The sequence below is a fragment of the Amblyomma americanum genome, chromosome 1 (genome assembly GCF_052857255.1).
Source record: "Amblyomma americanum isolate KBUSLIRL-KWMA chromosome 1, ASM5285725v1, whole genome shotgun sequence".
NCBI lineage: Eukaryota > Metazoa > Arthropoda > Arachnida > Ixodida > Ixodidae > Amblyomma > Amblyomma americanum.
Genome location: NC_135497.1, coordinates 185,190,426 through 185,214,976, shown reverse-complemented (window position 1 = coordinate 185,214,976; position 24,551 = coordinate 185,190,426). Strand labels below are relative to the sequence as shown.

General features: G+C 47.3%; 1 pseudogene; it reads right to left on the bottom strand.

Annotated features, from left to right (window-relative positions):
• Positions 1-2,127: 2,127 nt before the first annotated feature.
• Positions 2,128-24,551, bottom strand: LOC144115124 (uncharacterized; annotated as a pseudogene).

The following is a 24,551-nucleotide window of genomic DNA, read 5'->3' as shown; positions in this document are numbered from 1 at the left end:
GAACAGGTGGGCACCTGTGATATGAACGCTAACCGTAAGCACGGTGCTGTGAATTCGCGACATACTAAACTTATGGGTCATGTATATACACTTCCACATGCAGCTTGGATATAAATTTCGTTGTCTATGTATGCGCCCAGTAGTCAGCGCATTTGATGAAAGCCGCCACAGTGAGACAGCTTTGCGAACGAAAGCGGGATGCTAATGTAGTGTGACTACTAGGCAACGTTCAACGACTCCTCTTGACCTATTTTGCGAGAAATGTTTTTTTCGCGGAGAATCGAAAAAAATATTTCATATTTTTTACCCTCTGGGTCTTAAACGATTGCTTGAGTCGTTATCAGACACTTGAAACGAGTGTGTGCGCGTGTGCATGTGTGTGTGTACATACGTGCGAGGTCTTAACAGGACATGCGGATATTCCTAGCAGATCCTTAAATCATCTGGGCACAAGCCCTACATGTCACTCTGGCCACGGTTTCTGTCTCCCACGGAGGTCATATCCTTGGGGATCAACAGGGGACCAGAAAATGATGTTAAGGCCATGATTCATTGCTGTCTTTTATAGGTACGTAAAGTGTTAAAATAGCACCGGGCAGAGCGAAAGTTAACAACAAATCTTGAGCAACTAAAACTTTAATGGTCATTTCTGAAAAAATCACATTTGCAGGCAGCTCTCTGCAGGCCAGCGTGTTTAAAAATGCGAAGGTTTAAAAAAATTTGGCACACACCTGAAAAATTTGAATACGAAACGTTTCTCTTAAAGTAGGGTTCCAGTGCCACACAATGAAGATTAAGAAAACCCATGAAAGCGTGCGTCCTGTGCTTTGTTGCCAGTCTTTGTTGTTTGCGCTAAACGTATGCCACTGACCACTGCCCACTGTCCGTGTCTTGATGAGCACCGGCCGACAAGCACCCGTGGAGCACACGATGGAGTGCACGGTACGAAACGGTGACGAAACGTCCGTCTTCGACTGGTCAATCCACATCAGTCGTTGGTCCAAGATGCACGAGAACTCGCGTAGTTCGTCGGCACATCGTTCTCGACAAACCCGATGCCACGAACGCCAGCATAGCTTCCGCGCCGAACGAACGGGCAGCAAGCCGCAACCTACGTGGTGAACCATTACCCCTGAACAGCTTTCAGGCCTGCGCGTCACGTGACGCGACGCCAACGACGTCACTGCGCGCCGGCTGAGGGCCGCGAGCGATTGCCGCGCGCTCACCTCGCGGGAACTGATGCCACAGACAGGCTCGTCGACCGCCAGGTCCGCGCGATTTATCAGGGCAAAGACAAATAATTAAGATTACGGACAGAATTATACATATTTATTAATCACAGCAGAGTCTGTCTGTATGCATATTTACAGATATTTACCACTACACATCGTTCGCAGCCAAAATACACGACAGACAGAAAACGATATTGCACTGTAATGTAGACGGATGTTGCCTTTTATACTGCGTGCTATAAAATCGTAAACTGACAGCCGAAACAAGTTGTTGCACCGATAAGAGATACACACAGTTACAATACCAATCTGTATAATAAAGTAGGCCCTGTGGCACGGTACGAGTTTCAGATGAATGAGAAGAAGCAGAACATAGCACATTGCAATGCCAAGAGGTAGAAACCGAAAACCATACTCGCATCTTAACTGTAGGTTAGAAGAAAATATCATTTCATCCATTTTTCAGAGTAGGTGGCTGCCCTTCAATGGCATAAAACACAACATATTACTTTGTAGAGTCGAAGACATGCAAAGAAACCACAGTACATTAAACACATTTGTGATTAAACTGTGGACTAGGTTATAATAAATAAGTGACACAAAGAACCACTTATTTCACTGCTGCAGGTACAGGAATGAACAAGGAATCCACTGCACGAACTGCATTGCACAATAATATAGACACTAATACAATAATACATAATAGACACTGCAACAATAGAACAATAATAGACACTGCGCAAGAAGAGCACATACAGACAAAAGGTGTGACAAATAAGTCATTCATCTACCACAGCAGGCACTATCTGAGGTTCAGCTAAGTAAAAAAAAAACAACATTGCACTTAATTGCCAAAACAATTTAAAATTTCAGATTAATAACAAAGAACTGTCATTCAAGCTCTGGGCTAGAAAGCATGCATGACGCAAACAAAAGAAGGCTCATTGCACTACAACAGGCAGAAGTTCGCCAAAGAAATCACATGAGGAAACTGCTATAAAATACCTGCAGTGCAATTTAAAGTAATTAAATGTGCGGTGTACAAGTTATGGAAAATTACTTTTCAAGAAAAATTTGGGCTTTTCTGTTTTTTGCCCTCTGTTCTTTTATAATATGATGTTGATCATTCCTCTGTTTGCATAAGTTGTTAAGCATTATGTTTGCTGCACAGTTTGCAACAAGTGTGACAAGGAGCTCGTAGGCATGCCCATTTTTCACATGCATCTATGTCCTCAAGCCTCGGTAGAGAGTTGAGCGTCAGTTTCCGAACGACATTCCTTTGGTTGGGCCCATGGAGAAATTGTGTGCAGGCACTTTGTGTCACAAGCTTTGTAACTACAACCTCCGTGTACATGGCTATTGTAATCACAAGGGCAGAGAGAAATTTGAGTCCACCGCGGTCCAGTTGTGCGATTAAGGAATGGGTGTCTTCTTCCATTTCCGTCTCACTTGCGGTAACAACCAAGTGTCCTCGGCAACTTTCACACTTTAAAACTTTCATTGTAGCATGCGCACAATACCCGCCAATATAACCAATAACTGGCATTCGTTCTCTGAGTGCATCAAGGTCAGCGTCCACAACTTGAACACTAAAGGAGGTTCCTACATCTCTGACACTGTTTGTCTCTTCGATGTTTCTGAAGTCATCAGTGCTCATCTTTGGCAGGACATTTTGAAGGCGAATCCTGCACTCTGTCTCACAAAGCTGTCGAACAGATATGTAATAGTGCCCACCAGCCATTTGTCGGTACTGTCCAAAACGACTCTCGAGAGGATCCGTTTGAACTTTCCCTAGTAGGACGTACTTAAAATGAAGTTCACTTATGCAGTATTTTGCCAATGCCAGTAAGGATTGAGCAGACAGCCTTAGGGCACTCACTGTGTCCTGGGTAAGGACCCCAGTGTCATGCCCATAAAATTCCCACACATCAAGCCAGGTAATGAAACCATTCAGAAAAGCTACTTTTGGGCCATCTGTACTGCAAGACATGGGTTCTTCATAAACAGTACGATGATGGAAGCCTTTATTTGGAGTTTTTACGATGACAATACTCCACCAGCGAAGAATGATTTTGATGAAATCTGCTGTTGCTGCCGCATGTTGAAAATCAGCTTCACCACTGCGAGCTGCCAGGGCTGTGGCTACGTGCGGATTAAAAACCTACAGTACCAGCTTCACATTTTGCAGTTCCAAGCTGCTCGGATTAAGTGCTTTGGATGTCAAGCCATACCCAGACTTTATCAGTAGAGATGACTCCTCTTTATGTAAATTTCTCAAATTCTTAAATGAGGCAGTCATTTTGTATTCAGGACGAACATCATTGTTTGAAAGCTCAAAGCGTGGGTAGAAAAAGCAAGTCCCTGAATTTTTCTGATTCAGCCAATTGTTTCTGATACACTTCAAAAGATGCACAGCATCTACCACATAAAATAATGGCCGATCTGGATCTGCCGGATGTGGATAAACATGACGAAGCATTGGCTTTGGCATAAACATCTTCATTACCTTTCTGTTTAGAGAGTTATTGTCACAAACAACGGCTATGACCCTGTACCCAATCTCTTCTAAGCGTATGATCACCTTCTTCAGTATGGCATGAAGTTGGTCACCCTGTATGGTTTTTACCGGAAGAATGTGTGCTACCTCCTTGAATGAGCTCAGCAGACTTAGTACCATAAACACGTGTACAGATGTGGCTGCCTCGCTGGAATTCACTGCACCACCACATATGCTGGCCCCCTTATAATCAAAACAAGGCTTGATACGAATTTCGTCAAGCATCAACGTCACTGTCTTTTCATGTGGCTGCAGATGTGTAGATAGATAAAGTGGAGGAGGGAAAGACAGGGATGTTAACCAGAAAGGGGTTCCGGTTGGCTACCCTGCACTGGGGAAGAGGGATTAGGGGGCTAAAAGGAGGAAGAGAGAAGGGGAAAAAGGCATAACACACACACACACGCACAACGCTGTCACAATTTGTCACTCAATCCAGTCGCTCTCAAGTAGGCAAAGAGTGCCTTGTATGCCTTGAGGGCAGTCGACTGCTGTGGCCACGGACCGAGGATCTTTTGCTCTGTTAATGGGCGAGGATCGAGGCGGTCCAGGGCACAACACAGTGTATGTCTTGCACTCGCAAATGCAGGGCACTCACAGAGAAGATGAGTGATGGTCTCCTCACAACCGCAGCTTTCACAGGCAGGACTGTCGGCCATCCCCATCCGGAAAGCATAGTGGTTAGTAAAAGCAACACCGATCCATAAACGGCATAACAATGTTGCGTCGCGACGTGCTAAGTTACGTGGAAGACGAAGGCGCAGTCCAGGGTCCAGTGCCTTGAGGCGGAGGTTGCAAAACTCTCCCGTGTTTCACGCTAAAAGTGTGAGCTCCAGCGCCAAAGGGCGAAGCCCACACGCTGCGTCAGGTCTTGATAGTGGGATCCTCACTGGAAGTCCGTCGTTGTGAGCAGAACGCGCAGCCGCATCGGCCTGGTGATTACCGTTAATACCACAGTGTCCTGGCAGCCATTGAAAAATGATGTCATGACCTTTGGAAACGGTGCCGTGGTACAGTAGACGGATCTCAGCAACAAGTTGTTCCTGCGACCCGTGGCGTAGCGCAGCTTGCAGGGCTTGTGTAAATCTCTGGGAAACATACTGAAGAACAGTTGCATCACAGGAATCAATTTCTGGGCACATTTGTACAGATGAGCCCACTTTCCTAATAGTGCTCTGATGGGGCAAGGCTTGTGTACTTGTTTTTCTCAAATACTTGTAGACATGCGGCGATATTTTGTCGAGAATGCATGCAAACACTATTACCTGTGTGCTGTACTGAATACGTTCTGCAGAGAGCAGTGTTAGCTGTTCCTTTAAAAATTTCACAGCCCCTTTCTTGTTTTCATTAATGCTTGCTTCCAATTTGTCTAGAAAGAAAATTACTGCAAGCGACAGGTGGCGCGAACTACAACGCTCGCCAGACTCGTCAGACAGCATGCACAGGTTGTTCGAAATTTCCAACAAGGAGCTTACTTTGCAAAGCGAGTCTGGTACAAGAGCGCTACCAAGATTCTTGATCGCGGATCCTTGGTAGCAGGCTGAGACTTGAAGGTTTTCGAACACTGTCAATGACGCCTTCAACCAAGGTTCACGATCGTTGGTGATGTTCAAAAACATCGTACACTTTTCTTTATGAATCTCAGTCCACTGCACTGACACTGAGGCCACTTGCAGGCGCGCCTTTAGTTCTTCGAGTGACGAAAATTGGTCTCTCCCCTGCTCCGCTTCATATGACGCCAGTGATCCTTTGACCGCACGGGCGAGTTGGGAAGCTTCTATTCGGCTCCTCTTAGCATCAGGTGCTTCTCTCTTGCTGTTGTCTGGTGCTGAAAGGTACGAAGGGCAGTTGGGAAATACGGTAGGCACCGATCCACGGCGCAACCGCGGTACTGGCAATCGAACTGTAAGAACATTTCCTGTTCTTGGATCCGTGTACGATGTCGTCGTCTCGATGCATGAAGCGTCGAAATGATCGGCGCAAACCTGCACAAACGTGCAAACGTTTCGTAAACATCTCAGAATCCACTTATTAAAATAGCCTAATGCTAGCCCCTTTGTCTATAAGCGTGTTTGCAGCAAAGGAATGTGGCCAGAATCAATCTATCTGGGCTTCGGAAGTATCACAATAAACGTGCTGATTAATTAAAAGCAACCAGGGGCACATAACAGTACCATAAACATTACTTACCTTAGTGCACGAAGTCCTTCCTTGGAATGGCGCGTAACCACTTCTTGAAAGTGTCGTCTTTTGGGAAAGAAAACACTTGTATCTTCCTGCCCGTATCGTAATTACCGGTGAACCCCGGCACACAACACTTGTTCGGCATTTTAGTATCCACTGCACATCGCGCACGGAAACAAAATTGCCGCAAAACAACGACGAGAGACGACAAACGCGACCACGCCGCTGCAACCAACCGGCCCGCGCGGCGCAGGGAGCGCGAAAGAAAGAACAGCAGGGACTAAAGTCATGTCGCTGGCGAGGCGGTTTCTGCAAGTATCAGCCTGCCGGATGTGACGTCAAAATTTTGGGCGCAGGCCTGAAAGCTGTTCAGGGGGTAATGGATGAACGCGCTTTGGATGTGCGCTGCGTTCGCCGCTCACCGCGTGATTCCTGCGTACCCGCACGGCCCCACTGCGCCCGAACGAGACGAGTGGGAGGCGCTGCCGTCGCGCGCTATCTGTTGGGGTAGTGGGATACATTGGGAGGAGGAGGAGGAAGAGTGCGAGGAGGAGGATTTAAAAGCGCAAGCTTTACTGGCCGCGAACTTGCGATTTCGCTGTGGCGGTGCTCCGAGGAGGCACATGACGTCACAACGCGCGCCTCGCCGCGGATATTTCTCTCTCGCGCACGCTCCCTAGTCACTACTGCGCATGCGCCACTAGTAGCACCGAGTCACAGGTGTTCCGCCGCTGCGCAGTGCCGCGCCTTTCCTCAAAATCCAACATTTAATTTTCAGTTTTCCCTTTATTATTTCCCTCCCTCCTTTATCCCTTCCTTTACGGCGCGGTTCGGATGTCCACCGAGATATGCGAGACGGTTACTGTGTCATTTCCTTTCCTCAAAAACAAAACAAAATAAGTGAGCCGACGGCGTTCATAGAGTTCATTGGCGTTGATAACTTTGCAAAGGCCGTTCATTTTCACGAAATGAAAGGCGCACAGCCAGCTCCGTGGGTCTGTGGAGACCTCAATTTCGCTCTCATGTACATGGTGTTGGTGTCCAACTGCAAAAGCCTGCTTTGATTGCGTTCCGCACGCTGAATAGGCAGCGCACCCTCCCTGCCACCCTGGGAGGTGGCATGCAGTTAATGGTTGATCGCGAGAGATTGATCACCAAATGAACGCTGCGGCCTATCTATTGCTGCAGTGCCGCATGTCAGACACAACGCTGTAAGCGCTAATGCATTCAGGCCACATCTCTCTCTCTCTCTCTCTCACCACCACCACATGTGTCAAAGCACGAATGAGGCGTCCGCGTATACCAGGGAGCCAGTTATGCGCCCTTCCTTTGCTCAAAGCCATCGCCGTCTAGAACATTGTCAACGCCAACGCCAATGAACACAGTGAACGCCGACATTTATCGCTTTGTATGTCCTGGATTAGCTGAGCTAATACACATTAATTTTTTTTTCGCTCACGGCCAACGCCGCCGACGACACCGGCTTTTCTGCTACTCGAGCTCCTTAACGCTGTCGCGTTAAAAAGTCATCCGCCTGGCCCTGGACACCGCTGACAGCCTGCTGAAAGGGGAGGAAGATGACGGCGGTAAAAACTCAAGACTTCAGCGAGGTTCCGGCGACAAAATTTGTTAAGAATGACAACTGAATCTCTTTTAAGATCTGATGATTACCTGCACCTGAGGTATTCGTGGAGCAGGCAATCATGCCATTCACGGCAGGTTGGGTATCTCTATCAAGGCTCCGCTGCCGGATCCCACCCTTAAATTTTTATTTGCACAGGTCTGGTTTGGCGCTTAATCCCGTCTGCGTATTTTGTGGTGAGCACGGAACCATAGACCATTTTTTGTTGTTTTGTCGCCGGGACACCATGATGCGAAGACGGTTATTAGGGAAACCTCTACAACAGCTTGGCCTTTGTTTGAGCAGCCCAGTCTTATTGTCGTTTGGAGCCACCATACTTCGGTACAGCCACAAGCTTGTTTTTACTGCTGTGCAAAATTTTTTAATGGAATCAAGACGGCTACCTTGTTAATTTTTTAATTTTTTCAATATATTTTTATTCTTACAATTATCATTATCATTTAACTACTCGGCTATAAACATCAGCTTCGATCTCGTGCGTGCGTTCTGCATTTCCCGTTTCATTCCGTTGTTCCTTTTTGTTTACTTCTTCCGTCCTCACCATTCATTTTAATTTCGTCCAGGAATTATTTACCTCAAAAACTCTCTGTGCCCCCCAATTCTTGGCCAATCCCCCTATGTGGACATGTGCCATAGTATGAGGACAACAACAACAACCACTTCACCACCCTCTAATTCCTTGACGGGTGCAATTAAAGTTATTTCATAATCATTCCTTACAGTGCGGTTCGGATATCCACCGAGATATGTGACACAGGCGTCATTTCCTTTCCTTAAAACCAGTTTTCATTTCATTTTCCACCCGCCGTGGTGGCTCAGTGTTAGGGCGCCCGACAACTGATTCGAAGTTCTCGGGTTCGAGCCCGATCGCGGCGGCTGCGTTTTTATGGAGGCAAAGCGCTAGGGCGCCCGTGTGCTGTGCGATGTCAGTAACAACAACAACAACAACAACAACAACAACAACAACAACAACAACAACAACAACAACAACAACAACAACAACAACAACAACAACAACAACAACAACAACAACAACAACAACAATAATAATAATAATAACAATAATAATAATAATAATAATAATAATAATAATAATAATAATAATAATAATAATAATAATAATAATAATAATAATAATAATAATAATAATTGGTTTGGGGGAAAGGAAATGGCGCAGTATCTGTCTCATATCGTTGGACACGTGAACCGCGGCTTAAGGGAAGGGGTAAAAGAGGGAGTGAAAGAAGAAAGGAAGAGAGAGGTGCCGTAGTGGAGAGCTCCGGAATAATTTCGACCACCTGGGGATATTTAACGTGCACTGACATCGCACAGCACACGGGTGCCTTAGCGTTTTGCCTCCATAAAAACGCAGCCGCTGCGGTCGGGTTCGAACCCGGGAACTCCGGATCTGCGATGTCAGTGCACGTTAAAGATACCCAGGTGGTCGAACTTATTCCCGAGCCCTCCACGCAGGCACCTCTTCCTTTGTTCTTTCACTTCCTTCTTTCTCCATTCCCTTGCGGCGTGGTTCGGGTGTACACCGAGATATGTGAGACAGGTATTGGGCCATTTCCTTTCTGGAAAAACCAATTTTTTTCCCTCTCAGTACAGCTACGCAACGTACCTCAAAGCGCGAATGGCATCCACTGAGCCAGGCAGCCAGTTATGCGCTGTTCATTTCCCAAAAATCACCAGTGTCTAGGACGTTGTGAACGCCAACGTCAATGAAAACAAAATAACTTCGACAGCTTTCGCTTTATATTATGAATTAGCTGAGCTAATCCGCTTTCTTTTTTTAAGACTGACATGGGACGACAGCGACGCTGGGTTTACGCTGCGTGTGTAAAATACCCTTCAAAGCTAACAACGAGGAAGCGAAGGACAAATTTGGGAAGACAAAACCGCCCCTCTCCCGTGGTTGTCCATCAATAGCATGAGCCAAAACAAAACAGTCTCTTGTCAGCATACGTGTTATGTCACGAAGAGACGGTTTTTACAATGTGACAAAGGTACCAAAGGAATCCAGCATGATGGACTAAACCAGGTAGTAAACACTTAAGCGCTATCTGAGTCGTGCGGGGACACACGGGCCTGCGGCCCCGAATTCTTCTGTTATAATACAATCTCCCCCTTTGAAGCAAATGCGCTATTCGCGCCGCACCATAGCACGGACTGTCAACGACACACACACAAACGGAAGTTTGTTAATGTCAGAAGATACCCCATCCACAGACTGCCTGCCCCAAAGCCGGCTTGCTAAAACTGTTCGCCGGTCAGGCCTTCCTTCTGAACAACCTTTCAGAGGCTCGCTACGGTTCTTAAGATTTCCTAAATTTATCTGTGTAGTCGCGTAAAATGTCTCAACTACAGACAGGTAGCATGTACTTTCTGAACTTGCGTATAGTTTTTAACTAATTGATCTTACTTATCAACGCATCTCGAAAATAACAACAAAGCGACACATAAAACGGCGAGCTGTCAAAGAGCGTCCCCTCTTGCCGGTGGGCACTGACTCACACTCTGTGGACACCCCAATCGCGCCTTCAGGGAATGGCTTAAGGAAGGAGGGGATGGCAGGTGTGATGAACTTTTTTTTGCCCCCTGTGCGGGGAGGGACCCTCACTACAGAGCTTCTACGGCCTCTGCTGTCAGCTGGGGAGCCTAAGAAAGCGGTTACAGGCTTTGGTGTGGAGCAGTTTCCATGCAACCGCTTCCTCAAGTGCAGTGGGGCCGTGCGGGGGCCCAATGACCTGCGCGTCCTAAACTGCCCTGTGTCCATTAAAGTTTTCACCACCACCTTCCTCGATTCCGCGTCGGGTGTTTGTGTGGCGAGAGATGCGCGTGTCGATTAAGCCGATGGTGTTGAAGGAATGCACACTATACTGTGCGAACACCGGCTCTGATGGTCTGGAGCCGTCGTGCGGGACTCGGTTATAATAAGCTCGGGCGATAGCACGCGCGCTGGTTTTCTTCGGAGGTGGTGGTGACCAGGTGTGGAAATAACATCAGCTGGTTGGTGTGCTCTGCTTTTGAGGATATCATGTGCGAGGGCGCATATTCTGTACCTGCCGTAATTGCGGCAGACAGCTGGAGAGCTGGTGATTATGTAGGTTTGTTTCTTGCTCTTGATTCTCAATGGAGAGTATTGCGAGAGAGATGGCTGCCTCTTCTGCCTCCAGAGTGCTGGTTGTTAATGGGGGGTAGGGGGGGGGGGGGGGGTTAATGCCTGCCCAGTGCGATTAACGTTGGTGGCCGCCGATGTCGACCGGGATGCATTTTTCTCGCGACGGTATATGTGCGGGTTGCACACGCTCCGGAAACAACCCGACAGGTTTGGAAGGTTTTAAAACTTCACTACGCCAGCTTTTCGAGCCGTCAGCGGAACCGCAAGTTTGACCTTGAATGTAGCTAGAGCTCAGTGGCCGCAAGTTTCACCTTGAATGTAGGTAGAGGTCAAACCATGAGAAATGACGCCTGTCTCATATATCTCTGTGGACAGCCGAACCGCCACGTAAGGGAAGGAAAGTGAAAAAAATTGGAGGACGCTTAAGCGTCGTCTTTAAGAGCAGGACGCGACAGCGTGTTGCAGCGTTGCCAAGGAATCCACGGAACGCCATTCTCCGTTCGGCGCGATGCCTCGTCCGGACAATTTAAAGAAATGAAACATATCTTGGTGGTGGCTGAGGGGTTAGGGCACTCGGCTACTGATTCGGATGGATGGATGGATGGAAACAGCTTTGATTGGAAAAAAAGGAAAGAAAAAAATCTTCTACGATGGTCTCCTACTGGTCCATGAGTCCACGGGCTTGTGCATAAGGCCCGATCTACCAGCCATTTCTGGCCGGCGGGCTGAGCAGTGCGTAAAGCTGCCTCCTGGGAAGAATGGGTGGGATTGGGGATGGGGGTACTGCCTGTGGGGAAGGACATTCCCAAAGGTAGTGGAAAAGTGTGGATCTGGGCACACAACAGGCGTTACAATGAGGACGAAATGTGAGGTGAAAGCATAAGAGAGGGTAGGGTGAAATAAAGCAGCCCGTCTGTAATTGTCGCCATGTGGTGCTGGATAAGGGCGACAAAGTACTGTGGGTTGGTGGTAATGTCATGCGGCTGCGTTTGTAGAATGCGGTGATTTGATGATACGTATAAAGGATCGATGGGGCCTCTTGCGCAGGATTGGGTACCTGATCGTCCGGGGTCCGGGAGGAGAGTTCTCGGGCCAGTGCATGAACGCGCTCATTACCGGGGATCGAGGCATGCCCAGGGATCCACGACAGAGTAACCGTTCGGTCGAGAGAGGTGGCTGTGGCAAGAATACGGTGTGTGGCCGGCGTCGCCACGCCCTTTAAGTAGTGGTGGTATGCGGCCTGGAAATCTGTGAAAATTTCGGTTATGTTTTTGTCAATGGTGAAGTGGGCCAGCGCAAGTGTGATGGCGGCTCCTTCCGCCTCTGCAGGTGAATTAGTTCGGATAGTGGCGGTGGCCCCCACAGTGCCGTCTTCTTTCTTTCTTTCTTTCTTTCTTTCTTTCTTTCTTTCTTTCTTTCTTTCTTTCTTTCTTTCTTTCTTTCTTTCTTTCTTTCTTTCTTTCTTTCTTTCTTTCTTTCTTTCTTTCTCTCTTTCTTTCTTTCTTTCTTTCTTTCTTTCCTTCTTTCTTTCTTTCTTTCTTTCTTAGACATTTGCCTAAGAGAGGGCTGAGACTAAAGGCTTGGTATCGCCTGACGAGGCCTGAGCCCCCTGTGCATGACAAGAGGCAAAAAATTTGTATATATATATATATATATATATATATATATATATATATATATATATATATATATATATATATATATATATATATATATATATATATATATATATATATATATAACAGTGCGGCTGGGCGGCACACAAACAATATCATTGGTCAAAACACAAACACTGCATACAAGAAACACAAAGATACATCTGTAAAAGGAAAGGGCACTCAACGAGAAAATTGCACTATAAATGTAGAATGGGTACAACATAAAAATGATAAGAATCATGATACATATGCAACATAATACACTAAATCAGAGATTTTTTTCTCATTTTTCCCCTTTCCTCTTCCCCTTCAAGCACAGAAAGAAAATATGTCCATGAACAAATATCCGCACATATACGAACAGTACATGCATCGCAAGTAAGAAAAATGGGAGATGGCAAAGGGAGCATGATTAATTACAAAAGAGACAAAACATCTATACACTACACTTCCACGGAAAAGGTATTAGTGGGAAGAGTAGACATCACTGGACAAAAGAGCTCTCTTACAATCCTTTTGGAAGGCAGGGAACGGTTTATTGTAATTAACGAAAATGTTTCTTCTATTGAGCATTTTGGTAACCTGAAAGGGTAGTGTTTGCCGGCCATAGTTTTTTCTAACTATTGGCATTCTTATTTTCAGATCTCTGATGTCGTACGGGCTTACACTCTCCGTAGGTACGTTATGCAGTCTGTTCTCATGTATCCATTGTAGCAGCTTGAAGTAGTATACCTGGTCTGCCCTCAGAATATTGTGCTTACTTAAAAGTGGGTGAGTTCTTAGTTTTCGTTTATCCTCATAGTAAGTTTCGCATATGCGTAGCACTTTCTTCTGCAAAGTAATTAATTTGTTGTAATTTGAGTCAGTTTTTGTGCCCCAAACTAGTATACTATAGCTTATTCTAGAGTAGAACAGATAATAATATAATGTCAGCTTCAACCAAGATGGAATTAAGTTTTGAATTCGGTAGAGGCAGTCTGTAAACCGTGATAATTCGGACTTAAGGCTATCCACGTGGGTGTTCCATGAGAGATCACCACTGAACCATACCCCCAAGAACTTTTGCTCGGTGACCTCCGCCAGCGGGTTGCCGTCGTACCTGATGTTGATGGGACTGTCATCTCGCTTGCTTGTGGGTTTGAAAATTACGTATTTAGATTTTGTTATATTTAGGCTTATACGATTGGCTTGCAGCCACGTAGATAGTTTTAGTAAGTATTCATTTACAGATTTTTCTAAGCATGCTTTTGTTGCTCCCGTAAAGAATATATTAGTGTCATCTGCGTACATGATTAATTGAGGAGATCCTGGTATCATAGTTATATCGTTCACGTATATAAGAAATAGTAAAAGCCCCAGAATGGATCCTTGAGGGACGCCGTACTGTAACTCCATTTTACTAGACATACAGTTGTTTATAATTACATACTGGGACCTACCCTTCAGATATGTTTCAAGTAGTCTGAGCGCTACACCCCTAATCCCACAGATCTATTGCTTCGTTAATAATATATCGTGTTGTGCAGTATCAAACGCTTTCCCAAGATCTATAAATAGACCCAGTGTTAGGAGCTCTTTTTCGGTTTTCAATAATTTTATCTTTTATATGCAGAAGAGCCTGTTCTGTAAATTTTTCTGCTTGAAAGCCATACTGGGTGTCAGGTATTATTCCATGTTTCTGAAAAAAAAAAACTAGTGAGTCTGTCATTGACAACGCGCTCAAATATTTTAGAGAAAATAGTCAAGACGGAAATTGGCCTATAGTTAATATTTGCTGCACCGCCACCTTTATACACGGGAACTACTTTTGCTATCTTTAGATCTGCAGGAAAATCTCCAGTAAGAAGCATCAGATTAACCATATATGACAACACGTGACTTAGGCTGCGACTGCCGTGAAGAATCCTACTTAAAAAAAAAAACCACTACCTTTTCTGCCACGTCGACATAAAGGATATCGGAGCGGTTGCTGTATGTTTTGGTGTAACAGTTAGCTCGAGCCTGCCGCCTACCCTGATGGAGGCTAGCGCTCATATTGCGCGGTAGGGGCTTCTGATGTATGTGATCCTGCGTGCGCAGAGAAATCATGTAAGCTGTAGGACTTGTTGGGGTGGGGATGGGTGGATTGAGACGGAGCTGTCGCAGTAGGCATTGTCCTGTTTGCGTGCGACTCAGGCGGACTAATTGGTTGGTGCGTTGAGCCTCTATTAATTCGATCACGGTATTGTGGGTACCAGTGGCCTACTGATCCGGAGTTCCCGGGTTCGAACCCGACCGCGGAGGCTTCGTTTCGATGGAGGCGAAACGCTAAGGTGCCCGTGTGCTGTTCGATGTCAGTGCACGTTAAAGATCCCCTGGTGGTTGAAATTATTCCGGAGCCCTCCACTACGTTACATCTTTCTTCTTTCACTCCCTCCTCTGTGTGCGTGCGTGCGTGTGCGCGCGCGCGTGTGCGTGTGTGTGTGTGTGTGTGTGCGCGTGCGTGCGCGCGCGTGTGTGTTTGTGCGTGTGCGTGTGCGTGTGTGTGTGTGTGGGGGGGGGGTCGCTACTTGTCATGCGAGGCAGAAAATAAGGGAGAAGATACCCATGCCAACAGTATTAGTGTAGGTATTGCGGCAAAATGTACATTTCTTGCTTTTACCACAACTTTCAAATAAACGATGCAAATATTTAAAATGCGCAGGTACATTCCGCCCAAGTAATTCGACATAGATTTTGCTCTAAACGGAATACGTTTAGGATATTTAGACGATTCACCGCTCTCTCGGCGAGACCTCTGAAAGCGAGCTGACAAGGTATAGACGAACGTAGGTACTCATAAAGAGACGTGTACGATGGAAGACGGAGTCGTGGATGGCAGACCCGGAAGCACGTCTATTCTAACTTCGGCGTCAAACACTGGCCCGGGCCGGTCGCTCTGTTGGCCTGCTTGGCACTGAAACTTCAGGAGAAAGATTTCGTTCGTTCATTGTATACTCAACACTGGCTTAAATGAGTAAAAAGGTCAAAAAACGCCACTCCACCCCGCCTTCCTTAAAGGGGCTCTGAAACACCTTCCGAGGAGAGCAAATCAACTCGCTCCATCACTGCATTGTGTTGTCATGGACACCGAAACCATATATTACACTTTTACATGCAGCAGAGAACCCATAATCACGCGCGAAAGTTGGCGAGCCCTTCTCGGCGACTTTTTCATGCTCGCACCATGCGTATGCGTATGCGTATCCAGGCTGTGTACTCGACCATTTTCGATTTCTTTGGGAAAAGTTGCGGGTAATCGAGTTATCACGAATAACATTTTCCCAGCTTATTTCTCGCGAAAAAAAATTATTCGCGCCGTGGCCGCCATCTTAAGTTTGCAAGCAGTAGCATATCCTAGTCTCAGAAAAGAAATTGTAAAAAATAAAAATTTAGACGCATGCCTATAAAACTTTTTTCGAACAACTATCACATGTGCTCTTTTACGAAATAGAGTGAACGAAATTTGTTTCATTTTGATTAAATTTTTATCTAAATGTACGTTCATACAGTAGTCATTTCAACTATTTTCCCATGTTGTTCACAAGGCAACGAATGTAATAAAATTATTGCAGAAATCAAGAAACGTAAGGTGTGCACGTAAGCTAAACAACTTTGATTATCAGAAAATACGCGTTCTGAGCCACATTCAGCCGTCTGTTGCGTAGTGAGGTGTTCCTAGTAAAAATATGAAAGATAGTATGTTTCAAAGTATCAATCAATAGCCTTTATTTCTGAAAATGTTATCGGAGTACTTTTTGTTTGAAGCGAGAAAATAATTTTTCAAGTCTCAGTTCAACGCCGGCATCTCCGTGCTTGCGGTTCACTGCAGCGTAAGTTCCGCCGATTGCAAACACTGACAAAGTCAGCACTTTAATTTACTATTACTATGCTGCGCAGGGCCAGGACACTGCCCGCCCCGGAAATCCACAAATCTGCTGAGTGCATGGGTACAAAAACAAAACAAAACAAATAAATATGACGAGGCAGCATTTCGTGAGGATCGAGGGACTCCGCACGCTAAAGCCCGGCTCCCACAGAGAGCTGGTTTGGGCATGATACACATGGATATATACTGTAACGTCAGTGCTTAACGCACTTGACTGGCTGGTGTCGAGTCAGGGCCGCTGCAGGTTGTTCAAATCATTGACATCAGCGCCATGCCGGAGCTGGTCTCCTCTGACTGTCCGCAATCCTGTCTGAACCGGCCTTAACTAGAGATGAGGACCAAAAGTGCTCCAGTCATGGTCTTAATCCTGCAAGAGCAACGAGGTCTATCAGATATAAGTGCCTGGGTCCGAGCTCGAACAGAGTGGCAAGTGTTCCACAACGTTAACAGGGCAGAGAATCTCTTCGGCAGGGGAACAGAGCTTGCTTTTAGTGTGGCAGTGCCCATGGCGGAAACAATCCGAGGCGAACGAGGTCGTAAATCTACGTCTCTGTTTTCTGGAGAACAAGGTAAGTTTCAAGAATTTTAATACATTGTTTTGTTATGCTTTCTCCATGTTTTGGTTTTGCCACTTTAAGAGAGGTGTGCAGGTAAAAGTGCACAATTTTTTCCCTCCCATGCTTCACTTTCCTTCCAAGCAACTGAATTCCTCCAGCTTTAGAGTACCGCTGCTCTCTCAGTTCGTTGTCTTAGAACTGAAAATTGCGAGACTGTGCTGCTTGCGACTGATGTACACTAATCGCGCTGCCATATTGCCATTCAGTGCATGCTAACATTTAGAAATTTCGGTGCGGTCTCAAAGTGTATTATAATTATTTTTGCAGAATGTCCGCTTCCTGCATGTTCACTCGGACCAAAAGGCTGCCACAAAACAACACAGACAAGGAGGAAGAGCAACATAAATGTGGAAGACCTATCTGAAACTGAAGGGCGCATCTTAACCCTTACTCATGATATTACAACGATATGTGCCCATTAGTAATCATGTACGTTAGAAGTACACCCCATTAGTGGCATCGAAGCAGTGCTGCAATCCTTTTTCTGGGCATAGCACAAAACGCCGGGGTACTGTGGTGATCACAACGGCTCTCGCAGACCGCCAACCTTCTTTGCGGCTCATACCAGGAGAGCGGCTCTGTCAGAAATGCGAAAGGCGGTGCTGAACCAATACGTTGAAGTTACTGAGTGCTGAACAACTCAAGTGGTGAATTGCAGCGCATGATTGAGGATCTAAAGAAACTAGTTACAACAGTATCCTCACAGATTAATGCGAGGATGCATGCCAGCAGTGATGTTCAACATTCTGGAGAAGGAATGGCAGTTTATAACATGTAGTGTGGTATTGGAAAGAGGTGAAGAAGGGGTGGGGGGGTACAGCCACTGTAAAAAAAAAAAAATTGGAGGACGCTTAAGCTTCGCCTTTAAGAGTGGAACGCGACAGCGTGTTGCAGCACTCCAGGGAGTCCACGGAACGCTATCGCCCGTTCAGCGCGACGCCTTGCCCGTTAGGCAAATCACTCTGCTACGTACGGTGAAACGGACGCGCGGAGCGACAAGCCACGTAGAAGCGCTGCCAGGCGCCTTGCCGAAACGCGCGTGACTCAAGTTGCGGTCGTAGTTCGTCGGCTCATCATTCTCGACAAACCCGATGCCACGAACGCCAGCATAGCTTTCGCGCCGAACGAACGGGCAGCAAGCCTCAAGCTTCGTGGTGAATGCGCTTTGGATGCGCGCTGCGTTTTTCGCCGCTCAGCGCGTGATTCCTGCGCGCCCGCACGGCCCCACTGCGCCCGAACGAGAGATATGTCAGACGCGTCACTTCCTTTCCATGAAATTAATTTTAATTTCATTTTCTTTTTCTTACGGCGCGGGTCGGGTGTCCGCAGAGATATGTGAGATAGGCCTCGCTTCCTTGCTTTGCCGTCACACGCTATCTGTTGGGGCAGTGGCATACATTGCGGCGAGGAGGAGGAGGGATTTTTCGCTCACGGCTGACGCCGACGACACCGGCTTTTCTGCGACACGAGCTCCTTAACGCTGCCGCGTTAAAATATACAGCCTGTCGGATTTGCACTGGACCATGCAGCATGGCCCGTTTTGCATCGCCGGAGTTGAAAATCTCTGGAGGATGAGAGTATCTTTCCTCGTCATGCCATCAGAGCTTGCGACATCCGCGTGTGGTACAAGATCCCCACTACACAGCTTAGAAGCAAACCCCATGGGCTCTATATTTTTCACAAAGGCTAGCTGTGGATCTATCTGGCCGAAGTAACGACAGTAGATACCAACCGTGAGAAAGAAATTAGCAGGACAGCAAGAAAGTGTTGGAATGCATTTGGCAGGATTTTTCAAGTAGTGAACAGTAGCAATTATCAATACCTCGTCATAAAGATGTTGAAAGGACCTCGCTTTTACTTCGTTATAGCCATTGCTTCGTTATTGCTGTAGGTGACCTTGAGGGCAACTCATAGTCATCATCATCATCAGCCAGACTATGCCCACGGCAGGGCAAAGGCCTCTCCCATGTCTCTCCAATTAACCCTGTCCTTTGCCAGCTGCATCCACCCTTTGCCTGCAAACTTCTTAATCTCATCCGCCCACTTAACTTTCAGCCGCCCCCTGCTACGCTTGCCTTCTCTTGGAATCCACTCCGTTACCCTTAAGAACCAGCGGTTATCTTGCGTTCGCATTACGTGCCCTGCCCAAGCCCATTTCTTCCTCTTTATTTCGACTGGGATGTCATTAGTCCGCGTTCGTTCCCTCACCCACTCTGCCCGCTTCCGGTCTCTTAACGTTACACCTATCATTTTTCTTTCCATGGCTCGCTGCGTTGTCCTTAACTTGAGCTGAACCCTTTCTGTTGGCCTCCACGTTTCTGCCCTGTAGGTGAGTACCGGTAAGATGCAGCTGTTGTATACTTTTCTCTTGAGGGATATTGGTAACCTGCCATTGAAGATCCGAGAGAACCTGCCATATGCGCTACACCCCATTCTTATTTTTCTAGTTATTTCTCTCTTATGATCCGGATCAGCGGTAACTACCTGCCCTAAGTAGACATATTCCTTTATCACTTCCAGCACCTCGCTACCAATTGTAAACTGCCGTTCCCTTGCTAGACTGTTGGACACTACTATGGTTTTCTGCATGTACGTTCTTGGACCCACCATTCTGCTGTGCCTGTCTAACTCATTGATCATGATTTGCAATTCATCTCCTGAGTGACTCAGCAAGGCAATGTCATCGGCGAACCTCAGATTATTTAGGTATTCTCCATCAACTCTTATCCCTAACTGTTCCCAATTCAGGCCTCGGAATACCTTCTGTAAACAGGCGGTGAATAGCATTGGCGAGATCGTGTCTTCCTGCCTGACGCCCTCCCTTATTGGAATTTTATTGCTGACTTAATGGATGACTATAGTAGCTGTGCATATGCTGTAGAGACATCTTCCAGTATTTTTACATAAGGCTGTTCTACACCCTGATTCCGCAATGCCTGTATGACTGCTGAGGTTTCCACTGAGTCAAATGCTTTCTCGTAATCAATGAAAGCTATATATAGGGGTTGGTTATATTCTGCGCATTTCTCTATCACCTGGTTGATAGTGTGAATATGATCTATTGTGGAATTTTACCTATGCCTAGTTTCCGCTTTGCCACTTTTAGGCTACCTCTGTTCTTGAGAGCATGCTCGATTCTCTCTATATTAAACTTCCTTATGTGAGGTGCCCCCCCGGCGCTTATGTATTAACTTCGATAGCTCTTCTAGTTGTATTTTGTCTCTAGGGCTAGACGCCCTCATGCTTTGGCGTTTCTTAATCAGATCTTTCGTCTCCTGAGATAGCTTGCCGGTATCCTGTCGAGCCATCCTACCACCTACTTCTACGGCGCACTCTGTAATAAATCAGTGAGATTATCATTCATTGGTTGATAATTAAAATAGTCTTCCTTGGAATATGTGTTCTGCAGTGAAATCTTAGTTTCCTCTATTTTCCCTCTCACCGCTAACTCGTTAATGGGCTTTCGGTTCACTAGTTTCTTCCGTTCCCTCTTCAAATCTAGGCTAATTCGAGACCTTACCATTCCGTGCTCGCTACACTGCACCTTTCCGACTAAATCCACATCCAGCACAACCCCAGGGTGAGCGCACAGAATGAAATCGATTTAATTTTTAGTCTCACCATCGGGGCTCCTGCATGTCCACTTCCTGACGTATTGTTTGCGGAAGAAGGTATTCACGATCCGTAAATTACTTCTATGTGCGAACTCTACTAATACCTCTCCTCTGATATTCCTAGAGCCTATTCTATAGTCGCCTACCGCCGGGTCACCAGCCTGCTTCTTTCCCACCTTCGCATTGAAGTCGCCCATCAGTACAGTGAACTGCGATTTTACTTTGTTCATTGCCGATTCCACGTCTTCATAGAAGCTTTCAATGATTTGGTCATCATGGCCGGGTGTTGGCGCGTAGGCCTGCACCACCTTCAGCTTGTACCTCCTATTGAGGTTAATTACGATAGCTGCCACCCTCTCGTAAATACCATAGAGCTTCTTTATGTTTCCAGCTATATCCTGATTGGCTGGGAATCCCACATCTAGTTCTCGTCTATCCGCTAATCCGCGACAGCACAGTGTGTGCCTGCCGTTTAGTACTGCAGTGTATACGCCTCGTCTGTCCTAACTTCATCAAGCCCTATGACATCCCATTTAATGCCCGCTATTTCCTCGAGCAGCACTGCTAGGCTTGCCTGACTGGATAAGGTTCTACGTTGCGAGGTTCAGATTCTTATCAACCTCCGCTGCGTCACAGGTCTGACCGCCGCCTTGGTCAGTTGCTCCGCAGCCGCTGGGGACTGAGGGCTGAGAGTTAATTGGTTTGTCCGTAGAAGGTTGTGGCCAAGTACTACACCCGGGTGGCCAAATCCTGTTCTGGTGAGGGAGTGCGTTGTCGGTTCTGGTCACCGAAATCAGGCACGCACCCCAGGCCTGGATATGCAAGTCCATCGACACGCGGAGTTTTTTTTTTTTGTTCAATACCGGTAGAGAATTGCGCGGCCCCGGGATTCGAACGCCGGTCCTCTTGCCCACGAGGCGGATGCTCTACCTCTACGCCATCGCTGCATGATGAGCAGCGATGAGGGCAACTATCGCATGTCAACTCGCTTAGCTGTCACCATGCAGACCGAGAACATACTTGGTGCATATTCTGCCGACAGTGTGTGCAGGCGTCGCTGTGGCCACTGTCCTGTACTTGTGCGTCCAAAACGGCTGCTGCATCCAAAGCCACGCTGAACGGGTGCTCGCGACGGAATCGCTGCCGCGCGCCTGCTTTTAGCGCGGCCCATATCAGCTTCAGCACCCAGAAGACGGAGACTGAAAATTCGGAAGACGTCTTTTCTTGTCGACATTACTCCGCTAAAGGGGTTTTGGACATGCGCAATGAACGCCTTGGATGTGGCCGGATGTGCTGGCCTCGTCAACGCGCACCCGTTTCTATCGTGGCTTGCACAGGCTTCGGCGCCTAGTTTTAGGGGGAATAACGTAAACGACAGAGAGATATTACTTTGAATATTAAGCCCCGTGTTTTTTTCGCGCTGATACGGGCGGCGGTATAGCAGACGCGCGGCGATTATTGTGTCATGAATGCCTGCTTTATTTGGCTTCCCCGCATGACTCACGAGCACGCTGGCCGAAACCAGAGGTGGACAAATGCCCGCATTTTCGCCTTTCCTCCCTCACTCTCACCCTCATTTTGCAAAATTCCTTTGCCCTTTCTCACCCTCATAATCAGTACTGTTGATATTACATGTTACTTCTGCTTATTTGATATGTGTGTCCATGTTATTGAGTCGCACTAGGTGCAAACTATTGGTCACTGCGTCCGCTTTGCGCTGTGTCGAGTCGCTTTCAGCTTGTTTAGCACGTCGAAGTTCTCAGTAGCCAAGATGGGCCGCGAGAAATAGCTCAGGCACTATGGTAATGCTGTAACCGATCTCTGGTAAAGCCGGGTCAGTCTGGTATATTCCAGAAGCGGCTAAAATGAACTGTGCCCGGATAATCAGGAACGTGAAAAGCGGCGAAAAGTTCTCACAACGCTTTGCGTAGCAAATCAGAGGAGAGTGCCGGGAAAATTCCAGCCAGGAAATTTGCTGAGTTGAAAGGTCTGGTCGCAAGGAGATCCGCTGGGCGGCATGTGCTTGCTGCGGGAGTGATGTGGTGTCGCGGGTTCCATTGAGCTTGGCGCCCGCATCATCGGGGCCGCCGCCACCACTCTCGAAGTATCAGACCCCGGCAGGAGAACCGCTTGCCTGCCATATCCCTGGCGCGATTCACTCTCGTTGCCCGCACTGACTTCCTCCAAGAAATCTGTCCGGCTCGCATTGTTCACGCCGTCTCGTCCTCGTAGTAAACAAAGGAGATATAAAGGAAGGACACGTAAACATTCAAGCTATATCTCGAAAGGGAAGCGAAGAATACACGGGATAGACGGTACACAATGAGAGATGCGCGTACAGACGAGCGCTGGCATTTAGTTTAAGATTTTTTTCCGCCCAGAGTGAAGGGCGGAAATAGGGAGGGCGACAAAGGACATGACTGCAGATGGGGCGAGAAATAACAGGTAAAACAAAACAAAACAAAACAAAAACAACTAAAGCGCAGGATGAAACTCAAAACGAGTGGCACTTCGTCTCAAAAACCTGCCGCGAAAAAAAAAAAATTAGCTGCGGTTTAACTACTGCTGAACCTGGTTAGAGAGCGAAATCTGTGGTGTAGGGCCGCGTGTCTGCCCCAACGTTGTCAGCGCTAATGCATGCCGCCCGCATCTCTCTCTCTCTCACCTCCGCCACGTGCCTCAAAGCACGATTGAGGCGTCCACTGACCCAGGGAGCCAGTTATGCGCCCTTACTTTCCTCAAAATCTTCCCTAAGCCCTGCAAGGGCCTCACGAAGGCCGGAGGAAAAATTACTCCATCGCCTTTATACTAAAACACTTCTGTGCCCGGCAGTAATCAAACATTTCGACCCTGTGTGCACAGGGGAGTGCCCGCACTGCAGGGAAAGGTCTTCGGACATTTACCACATGGTGTGGGCATGCCAATCAACTCCGCATTTTCCCCATATACCCAACCCTACCCGGGAGGACTTGGAGGCGGCCCTGCTCGGCTGCTCTGACCTGGCGAGCCAAAAGGCCCTGGTCGGGCGCGCCCGAGCAGCAGCTACCGCCAATGGGCTGCTCTAATGAGCAGCCCATTTAGCATTTTTAAGGAACGGACCCTTAAGGACCGCTCCACTAGCTCCCTGTATATATTTTGAAAATATAGTTTTTCAGTCAGTCAGTTCCTCAAAATCATCGGAGTCCAGAACTTTGTCAACGCCAACGCCAATGAACACAATGAACGCCGACGGCCTATAGAAACAGAGGCGAGCGCTCGGTTTGAGCGGCGGCAACGGCTGAGTGATGTCAAGACGTCATAGCTGTCACGTGGTGTCTCCTCGGTCCAAGGTCAAATGCGCGCACACGGCGCACACGGCGAAGAAGCTACGGAGGGGAGTAGTAAATCTTTCGCTTTAAAATGTCGCCTAACCCACCCGAAAAGGGCAGGAAAAGGGTGTAAAGAGGCGGCGAATAACTTTAAAAATTACTAGGGGGGATGGGGAAGGGGGGACAACCTCGAAAGAACACAGCCCTAGGCAAGAACAGCGATGAAAAATTGGAGGCGATGAATTTTATTGACGCGGTGGAGGTGTCAGAGCTTTCTTCGTTCACTCGTCAATCTATTCCAGTTCTGATTTATTCCAGTTTTCATTCTATTCGAGGTCTGATTATGATATAGACCCTTTGTAAAACTCCGTAAGTCAGCTTTTCTGCACAGCAAAAAACCCTTTACCATGGCGATGCGAACCGTCCTAGGGGGAGAAGTTGGGTGCAGCGCTGAGGACTTCTATTCCACGCATTATGGTGTGCACGCACTGACGAGCGGGGCTTGGCACAACGGCCTTTCACCCTTCTTTTGTGTCTGCAGCAGGCAGGGTGAATGGTAACTGCAAAGCAATGGCTTGGGAGCTTAATCTGGTGTCCAGCTGTGGCTTGATCGTTTCACTGACCCACTCGCTGCTCGTCGAAGGGGTAGCGTGGTAGGCGCGCAGAGTAGGGTGTCTCGGGACTCGGAGGCTCAGCGTAGCATGCGCACAT